Source organism: Choristoneura fumiferana, chromosome 30, assembly GCF_025370935.1.
Source record: "Choristoneura fumiferana chromosome 30, NRCan_CFum_1, whole genome shotgun sequence".
Lineage (NCBI taxonomy): Eukaryota > Metazoa > Arthropoda > Insecta > Lepidoptera > Tortricidae > Choristoneura > Choristoneura fumiferana.
In genome coordinates, this window is record NC_133501.1 from 6,618,907 (window position 1) to 6,628,137 (window position 9,231).

A 9,231-nucleotide genomic window follows, 5' to 3' on the forward strand; every position below is an offset into this window, starting at 1 on the left:
TCTTTTTGTTTAATTTTTATGATAACCTACGTTTGAGTCGTAGTCTTAGCCTAGTGGTTTGACATGCTCTCAAGCAGAAGGTCGCGGATTCGAGTCCCGGCTTGCAACTCAGAATTTATGTGTGAAATTGCATGTCAATTTTACAGCGAAAAAAAAACTGTGAAACAATTCAATAGTGTGTGAGGTTCCCAATCCGCACTGGGCCCGCATGGGCGAATGATACGAAATACGAGTAAATATACTTATTTCCTTTTGTTAGACGGCGAGAAGACATCGAAAGTCCTGACTGTACTTCTTGTAATTGAATTAATCTGAAGTTTCTATATCCATCTTTTATTGCTCTTCCGGCGGGGCCATGTGTTTTTCCGACCGTTTATTCTTATTCTGTAGCTGTAAAATTCAGGAGATATATAATAAATCTACGGCTAATAAAGGTTATAAAGGCGTGAGGGAGGAGCTAATAAAGGCTAAAGGCGTTAACTTTGCAGAGGTCCAATCCTATTATACTTGGTTTTTTATAGCATTAGAAAGAAGGTAAGCGATCTTAATGTGTATTTTTATTGAAAAACACTTTTGAAAAAGAAGTCGAAGCCAATATATAACAATTAGCAAGGACATTATAATCATTTACATGCTTATGGTATCATAAATAATAGTTACTGATCTTTTTAAAAACGTTTTTCAATAGAAAGAATCGTCAAGATTGTTTACACTTTTTCTAATGTTAAAAAAATGAAGTATAAGGAGCTGTTTCACCGACAGTGTTAACTGTGTTAACTGACGGTTAAATGTGATGCCGTCTCCGTCTATTCAAAGAAAACAAATAGAGACGGCATCAAATTTAACAGTCAGTTAACACTAAACAATGGATGGTAAAACAGCCCCTAAGTATCCCACTATATTATAAAATGTGAGTTTGTAAAAAAGTATATTTGTTTGTTTACCTCTTCACGTCTAAACCGCTGACCCGATTTAGATGAAATTCGTTGTATACAGATAGTTTGAGTCCCGGGAAAAGACAGGATAGAGTTTATATCGGAATATTGCATGGTTCCCGCGGGGTAGCGCTGAGTGAATTCTACGAGGACGGAGACGCGGGCGTTGGCTAGTAGTAACTATTTATTAGACAAACAGACAATGGAACTACGGTACCCTAAAAAATTAATGTAATTGTAATTCTTAGGTGCTTGACATTTTAATTAATTAATTAATCCTCAAAGTAATAATAACTGTTTATAATCTTATAACATGATATGGATTCTTGTGATCTGAAATAAATTGATTTTATTATTTATTATTAAAAAGTACCTTAACACATTCGGCCTCGGCAACGATCCACTAAGCTCTTAGGCACTTGTCCCACCGCCGACGATGAGCGAGAAGCGAGCAGAGCGAGTAACTAGAAACGAGTGAGCGAGCAGTGAAAAGCGAGTGTTCGAGCACGACGGGCGATTACTCGCTCTACTCGCTCGAGCCGGGCGAGTATCGCTCAGCTAGTTTTATAGCTCAGCGAGTCTTATAGCTCTTGTCGCTGCGACAAATGATGTAAGAGCGAGTTCTCGCCGGCAGTGTGAACCGCCAGCGATCAACTATTAATATATGTGTCTCTTTTACTCACACAGGATCTTATACCTTTTGTTCGTTTCTTGAGCGAGAAAATAGCCGATAGCCAATCGTTTCCTCGCCGGCGGTGAGACAACTGCCTTACGCTATGCCTACGCATATCCCACAGCAGTCACTTCTATGCCAGTGACACGTATACGTGTCACAGACGTAATACATTCCGTTGCCAGTGACACAACGTCTGTGATTTTCTAGTTCTTACTCCCATGCCAGTGACACGCATGTCGTGTCAAAGTAATTGGTACCTCCTAAAGACTGGCATAGCGTAAGGGCTTAGCGGAACGTTGCCGGAGCTGAATGCGATCCACTAGCGCATATCCCACAGCAGTCACAAATACGTGTCACTGGCATTATAGGATAGGAGTAAGAACTAAAAAGTCACAGACGTGTCGGGGCCAAACGTGTTAATTTACATCCATCCATGCAAAATTCCCCACTTAACTTCCTCTACGCCTGCGCTTGTTTGAATGTATGTTTATCTGTTGTTTATCACGTGCTTCCGAACGCTCAAGTATTTTTGGTGGGCGTTGGGGCCATGTGGCTCGTGCCCACTAAAGGGACCACGATTTAGAGAGACGCAGGACATTCTTTTCAGACACAGGTGACGGATTTGTAGTAATCTATTTTACAAGCTTTTATTTAATTTCACCTGTCCCGTTGTCTGTCTGTCTGTAATCAAATCTTGCAAATTAATTTGACCAACTTCCAGTAGTCAGATTGACTTGAAATTTGGAATACTTATGTCAATTGCGTGACAATACAATAATCTAGTAGTGACATCCTGGTAGTCTAGCCAGAATCAAATCGTCTCAGCAGGACGGAACTCTTTAACGGTTAATAGCATCGACTTGAAATTTGGTATGCAAATATAGTTTGGGTGACAATATAAGTACAGTCAATAAAAATAGACTGGCCGAGGATCGTGCTCAGTGGCGTGCAACTGGAGAGGCCTATGTCCAGCAGTGGACTAAGATAGGCCGACGATGATGATGATGATGACACTGACTCTTATTAAACTGAATACTGAACATTAACTAGAAAGAAGTCACACTCACGAGCGCGCCAACTGAACTATGACAGATCGACAGAACAGGAAGTCATAGACTAACTTACCATAGAGTTAAAGGCGTTGCCATAGACAATATACATTTCGCGGAAGTGTCGCGACAGCAAGTGCAGTCAACGAAAACAGTTAGCAAAAAAGGCTTTTTCTAACAGAAACTTACATGCTGTTTATTTGGTGGTCACCCTACAACGCACACACCTACAGGCTAATTTGTTCAGTAACACACAACACCTTTGAAGTTTCAATCTATAGATTAGAAAAACATATGTTTTCACGGCATTTTATTGACTGAAATTTAGCTTCAATTTGCTGTATCAGCGTTATGATGATGGCATGTCGCCAGCACGTGGAGAAACAGAACGCATTTGCTCTAAACATTTTTTTTTTATATGGAACCGACTTCAAATACCTGAAAATAATTTTCTACTAGTTTGAAGTCGGTGTCTCAGCACGAGCCAGCAGGAGTGGAACTATAGTCGTCTACCTCACCTACATACTAGGTATATATTGGGCTTCAATCACTCCTCGTGCTGAGGCACCGACTTCAAACTAGCAGAAAATTATTTTCAAGGTTTTTAAAGTCAGTTCCATTTTTTATGAAAAAAAAAAAATCTTGGTTTTTTAGTAATTTGTAGCCAAAGTGCACCTCAACGATTCCATTAAGCTCAAACAAGTTAGTTATATTATTTTATAACAGAGTACCGGTACTTACGGTCTTCTATCAGGTCCGTTCACTAAATGAGTACCGGCACCTATTACCGGGGGTATCGAAATCGGCGGCCATCACCGCGGCAATTTAAAAAACGATTTTTATAATCAAACCGATCGATTTCTTAAAAAAATATTTTACACTATAAAATCTTATTATTTAGTGTTTTACATAATAAGTTATGGCAATTGAACTTTTGCAGGTGGTAGGACCTTGTGCAAGGTCCGCCCGGATTGCTACCACCATCTTGCTCGCTAATCCTGCCGTGAAGCAGCAGTGCTTGCACTGTTGCGTTTCGGGGTGGAGAGTAAGACAGCCGGTGAAATTACTGGCACTTGAGGTATCCCATCTTAGGCCTCTAGGTTGGCAACGCGTCTGCAATACCCCTGGTGTTGCAGATGTTTATGGGCGGTGGTGATCTCTTACCATCAGGAGACCCATTTGCTCGTTTGCCATCCAGTCAAATAAAAAAAAAAAAGTTATGGTTTTTAAATGGCTTTTTATAGTTTTTTGTACAAGTTCTGAGTACTTTTTGTATATTTTATTGGCCCGGAAATACGATTAAAATGGAAAATAAAATACAGCGGCTATAGACGCCATTTATAACTGTGGATTGTAATACCGTTGTATACAACGCACTGTAATAGTTAAAGTGGTGATTTTGGTTCTGAATAAGGCCGTACGAAATAATGCTATTAAAGTACCTACCTAAGCAAAATACACCAACCGTGCCGTCACATCGGGTAGCTGCCGTATTTTCCAAAATGCAAAAGCAGCAGAGCTCAATCTACCCGCGATTGCTGTGACGTGAGGTCCCCACTGTAGTTTAGAATCGAGCGCTATTCCTAAAAATACTGTTTTTTTACAAATTCAATAGTTTGACCATTTAACTTTACTTAAGTATATTAGAAATTGAATTCGAGTTAGATGAATTTATCAACGAGAATTTAATACATTTGGTTTTCTTAGGATTTAGTAACAAATTATTGGCAGCGAACCATGCGGATATCACGGACAGGGTTTTATTGGATTCAATGAAGTCGGTGTCTTTTCTACTAACCTTGAATAGTCAAGACGTGTCGTCAGCAAACATAACTATGCCCGACTTTTGGCTTACCATACAAGTTAGGTCATTTACATAAATAAGATACAGGAATGGGGCAAAAGTGGATCAATGAGGTGCTCCCATTTCCCTCCACAGTCCGTTTTCGTAATTTTGGTTTCGTATTGAAATGGGTCCCGACTGTTGAACTTTTAATAAGCTACTTAACAGAGTTCTAGTCCACTAGGCTTAGGTATTTACTTCCTTTTAGTTTTTAAGGCAGTCGGGTTTTCTGTTTTTTTTTTCAATTTAATGTTTTATTTTATTATTTTTTAATATTTCTGTGAAAATGGTGGATTAAAAGTATTATAACCTACATATATTAAGAATGGGCTAATTATTAGCTTTCATTTGATATCCATAGTGTCCAGCCGTTTTTTAGGCTGCAGTGAGGACCAAAAAAATAGACATACACCACATACATACATACATTGACGACCAGATGGCCTAGTGGTTAGAGAACCTGACTACGAAGCTTGAGGTCCCGGGTTCGATTCCCGTGTCGGGGCAGATTATTTGTATGAAAAATACGAATGTGTATATCATTATATTTATCCGTTGCTTAGTACCCATAACACAAGCTTTGCTAAGCTTACTTTGGGACTAGGTCAATTGGTGTGAATTGTACCGTTATATATTTATTTTATTATTTATTTATACACAGCCGGTTAAATTACTGGCACGTGAGGTATCCCATCTTAGGCCTCTAGGTTGGTAACGCGTCTGCAATACCAAGGTGTTGCAGTTGTTCATGGGTGGTAGTGATCTCTTACCATCAGGAAACCCACTTGCTCGTTTGCCATCCAGTCGTATAAAAAAAAATACATACGCTCGTAAAAACATAAACCTCCTTCGGCCAGTCGGGTAATAGTAGGTATTTTATGCAACTGTATCGTAATAGGGGTCCTGAAATCACGAGTGTGGGTTTATGAAACCAGGCGTAGCCGAGTTTCATAATAGGGTCACATGAGTGTTTTAAGGCCTGATTACATACAGTTGCATACAATATTTTATCTATGTATATCCATATATTAAATCCTCTATCATTAGTTTAAGAACCATTGAGAATGACCTGCATTAACGAGGTAGGTATGTCTGCCCCACGAGCTGCGCGCGCGACGACCTGCTGCTGCACGTGGTCGCGGCGAATGCTGTAATGTATGAAATCTCATTACGATACAGCCGTGTTCATAATAGAATCCAATGTCGTAATGCTGGTCATTACCTATGGTTTTTGAACGCATAATTGTGCCGTTAGCCGCTTTATAATGTTGGAGTGGAGGACCAACAACACTTATAATATTACTAGATTAAAAAGTCACTAAAGTAAAATAACTGCTTTTAGTTAAGTAGTATGCCAATACGGTTCGCATATCGTTAATAAAAAAACCATGGCTTTTTAGACAGTTAAGCGCCTATAACCGCCATTTTATACTACACTGAAAAGCAGATCTGAATTTTTTTACACGACTAGAAAGGAAACAACAAATTTAGAGGTACAAATGTAATTATAACACTAGCAAAAATTTCATATTAAAATAAAAAAAAATATCTAGATCTTTTGGTATATAACAACACTGCTAAAGAATTATAGATATCAACTGGGCGTAGTTATGCAAACAGGAACCAACCCACACCTCCCCTTAAAGTTTAGGTAACTATGCAACAAGTTACTAAAATGCACCTTCTATCAACTCGATAGAGTGCATTTTTGTAAATTGTAGCATAGGTACTTATTTCAATATTGGGGGGAGGTGTGGGTTGGTTCCTGTTTGCAGAACTACGTCATTAGCAATGATTTAAAAAAGTACTACGTTTTTAATTTTTATCTCGAGACTTGATTTGGTCACTTAGCCGCTTTTTAGCTAGAGCACGGCAGCACAAAAAATGTAACTGGGCGACCGAACTTCACCAAAATCGCTAGAGCTGTTTCATAGACCCTTGAAAATAAAATATTATATATATTTATTCCTTTGCGTACGTGTCCAGATCGTCCCGCCATCTCCTCGGTCTGCCTCGATGTCGCTGGCCGTTCTCCGGCACCCACCAAGTAACTGTGCGAGCTCACCTTTGTGGGTGCATGCGACAGACGTGTCCAGCCCAGTCCCATTTTAGCTTAGCAGTCTTTTTCCCAACGTCGGTTATGCGTGTTTTTGAGCGCAGCGTGGTGTTCCGGATTCTGTCCATCCGTTTCACACCTAATATGCTACGCTCTATCGTTCTTTGGCAAACCTTAAGTATGGACTTTTGATTTTCAGTCAGGGACCATGTTTGTGCACCGTAGGTTAGGACGGGCAGGATACACATGTCGACGAGTTTTCGCTTAACTGTTATTGGAAGGTTTCCCTTCATAAGCTGTTTCATGGACCAGTAGCCTGCACACATTGCGACAGAACGAGAGTTGTGGAGGTCAAGAGGGGAGGCTTTTGCCCAGCAGTGGGACACTATTCAGGCTACTTAAAATAAAATAAAAAATATTTATTAATAAATAAATAAGTAATGAATTAATAGATTATTGAGCTGAGCACCTACGTCTGCTATGTTTATCTAGCTCATTGAATATGACAGAATAAATGTATTACAAAGCTACTGGCAGCCCGTAGTGCGTTGTAAGATGCTTCGTCATGTGTAAATAAAATGATTTCATTGTTCATTGTACTAAAGGCAATAACTTGCCATTACAATAGCTATATACCTAATTATAATGACAACTGAAATACAGCCATGCTGTATTGACATACGACTGAAAACAGATGCGTTCGGGTATCAATTAAAAATATGGCCAAGTGCGAGACGAACTCGCGCACGAAGGATTCCGTGCCATTATTTACAGGTTGCCCATTAATTAGACATGGGTAATCTCAACTCCGCGAAGTGATCTGACTCACTAGATCCAGCTCCGGTGTCGGTACCGAATCCGCTTATTGAATCCGACTCCTTTATTGACTCCGGTTCTTTCGAGCGATTATTAATTTATCTATGGCCGATCCGGCCCGGGTCGGTTCGGTTGGTACCAAGGTCAAGGTACTGAACTGAAGTACCGATTCGTTTCGTCCTTTTAATGTTGAAAAATTCTAAATTGTGTATTTTTCAAAGAACTATGAGCTACTTTAAGAACCTACTAGTTTTCTGTTTGATTCTTTGAAGCTTGAAAACAGTGTTAAAATAAGCGTCGCCCGCTCCGGTCATATTATATTGTGTTTTAATTCTATCTCATTTCTTTCCAATATAACCGAGCGAGTAGTCCGTCCGAGTATCGACGTAGGTTAGGTACCGGCTCACTCAGCGCCCGACCAAACGTAATAAGATCCGATCCGATCCGATCCGAGCCGAGAGCCGAGAGTGAAAGCGGAGCGAGTGAGTGTGACGGCGATCACGAGCCGCTCGATCCGGCCGGACTTGGTCGGAGTTAGTAACTCCGGAGTCGATAAGATTTGAAAGGAGTCATTAAGGGATTCGGATCCGCTTGAGGATCTGACTCTTTTGAATCTTCAGATCCGGGTTTACCCATCTCTAGTGCCCATGCCCTTAGCCTCTGGACCAATACGAATACTGCTGGTTTAGTAGAATATTTAAAACTAGACTGCAAAGTATAATAACAATTGGTCCATTTATACCGAAAAAACTATAGGTTTTCAATTTATCACTTTGGAGCAGCCTGTATGTATTGCATAGTCTAGGATGTCCAGGAGACTGCACTCTTTTTAATTGCATTAGAACTCTACGTTAAATGTCAGATTTTATGAAATAAAATAAATTTTTCACCTCAGCAGCTCAAACAGGCAGGTTGTGCTTTGAAAAATCAGTAAGCAAAATCCCATTTTGCTCACTCTGTGAGACAGTAACTTTTTAATTATTATTTTTTAAATGCGCACTGGGATGGAAGAGATGAACAATGTAGATAGTTAATATTATTTAATATGACACATGTATGTTATAGAAACGTTCAGAAGGTGGGCTAACCAGGCGGGAGTCGGGGCGCGTTGGTAGGCGCGTGGTAAGTAAGGTGGTTGTGTACCGACTGGCGTCCGTTGGCCGTTGGCTAAAATGCTGATCACACAATATGTGGCAGGGGAGTCGACACAGTTCAAATTAGATGGAGCACCGGCACATTCTGTAGTAGAGGCCAGACACCGTCTAAATCAGATGTTTGGAGAGAGTTGGGTCGGACGTTAAGGACCTTACAGATGACTTCAGCTCGTCGTGTTGCCACCACTGCATTGTATGTAGAATCAATTACTGATCAAAACGAACCCAAACACGACATATGTGCTATTATTTTTTATAGAGTGTACTAGTGTGCTGGATATCCTGGCTGCAGCATCAGATCATCCTGTTGCCACCATTGCATTCTACGTAGAATCAAATACTGATTGAAACGAATCCAAATACGATATAGTTGCTACGGTTTTATCAAGAGTGTACCTACTAGTGTTCTGGATATCCTGACTGCAGCATCAGGCCGAGAAATCCATAATCTTGCATAGTTATACAGCATACATGGGTGTTTCAAATTTTAGGTCCCAAATATCTTTGAAAGTAAAGTAAATACCCATTATGCGTCTAAAATTCCTACCGCAGCGAACAAAAGAGCGATGCTCTTGAAACGGCTGAACTGATTTTGATAAAACATGTCTAAGAACCATCGCTAGAAAACCTGCTTTCAAATAAAAAAAACCGCATTCAAATCGGTCCACCCGTTTAAGAGCTACGGTGCCACAGACAGACAAA